The sequence below is a fragment of the Etheostoma spectabile genome, unplaced genomic scaffold, assembly GCF_008692095.1.
Source record: "Etheostoma spectabile isolate EspeVRDwgs_2016 unplaced genomic scaffold, UIUC_Espe_1.0 scaffold383, whole genome shotgun sequence".
In the NCBI taxonomy this organism is placed as follows: Eukaryota; Metazoa; Chordata; class Actinopteri; order Perciformes; family Percidae; genus Etheostoma; species Etheostoma spectabile.
In genome coordinates this window covers 146301-147563 of record NW_022605597.1, presented here as the reverse complement: position 1 = coordinate 147563, position 1263 = coordinate 146301, and the positions used below count along the sequence as shown (strand labels likewise).

The window sequence follows — 1263 nt, the reverse complement described above, 5'->3', positions numbered from 1 at the left end:
GGAGGCTAACAGCAGACCGCTACTGTGGAACAGATGGTGCAGGGCCGTAAATCCTCTACATCAGGGGTCTTCAATGTTTTCCAGACCAAGGACCCCCAAACTGATGGCGAGATGGAGCGGGGACCCCCTAATTATATATATTTGTATCACTGGTGTTTCTATCAAACCTGGTCCTATATGTGCCAGGTGTGTTGATGACTGAAAGACTCTTCTTGCTGCCTCCATTTCTCTGTTCACTACATGTGTTGAATTCATGTTAATGTTGGATTTAAAGACATTTCAATTAGTGGAAAATTGCAGGGGGGGGGGGGGGGGGGGGTGGATATAAAAAAAAGTCTAATCAACCAAAACTTTCGCACCCCCGTGCCGACTCCGCGGACCCCTAGGGGTCGCGGACCCCCTGTTGATAGACCCCGTGCTCTACATCATGCACATCGGGCGTGTGCTAACCTATTGCCGTGGGCAGAACGCATCGTGCATGCGGGACGGATCGTGTACCAAAAAAGGACCAAAACGTTAAATTTTGACCCCAGAAAACAAAAAGTTGCCGGTCGACGGGAAGACAACACACGGTTTAACCCTCTTCTGGTGTTCAGGTCAAATTGACCCATGTCATATTTTTTCCTGGCGCGTGCTGTGAAGAGCAAAGTGGATGAAGAGCTCTCACCGGGGAGAACCGGCTCGGGGAGACGGGGGTTTTGTGTCCAGCCGTCGAACCGGCGGTGGAAATGGACAGCAGGAGGACTCGGTTAGCGCTGTGATTGGGCTCCAACGCTCCACGTGTCAGGCTGATTGATGGAGAACTCTCTGGAAGACTGCAGAGGATGTTATCCGGTCCACTATGACGACGTGTGATTGGTTGTTCAGGCCTCGGTGTTGTAGAAGTGTAGTTTATAGGGGGGCTGGGGGGGGGGGGGGGGGGTCAGCAGGCGCCTCCCGATACGATATCATCCCGATACTTACGCCACGATACGATAGTATTGCGATTCTAACTTCTAATATTTCCCAATTTCTAACGACGTCTCCAAAAGGAAACTCATCAACATCTGTTTCATCTAAAAAGAAAAATGTCTCTGTTCGTTCATCTTCAATGTTATCACTGCAGAACGGCCAACACATATATTATATATAATATATATAATATATAATATATATAATATATAATAACAGATCCATACTTGGCTTCTGTGTATCGATACAGTATTACCCCCCTCCATCCCTAGTAGTTTAGTAGTTTAACCCTCGTCTGGTATTCAGGTCAAA

General features: G+C 47.8%; 1 protein-coding gene across 1 annotated transcript in view; it reads left to right on the top strand.

Moving 5' to 3' along the window:
• The window catches only part of dus2 (dihydrouridine synthase 2), a 42493-nt gene that overhangs the window by 8254 nt on the left and 32976 nt on the right, over positions 1-1263 (top strand). The window lies entirely within an intron of this gene.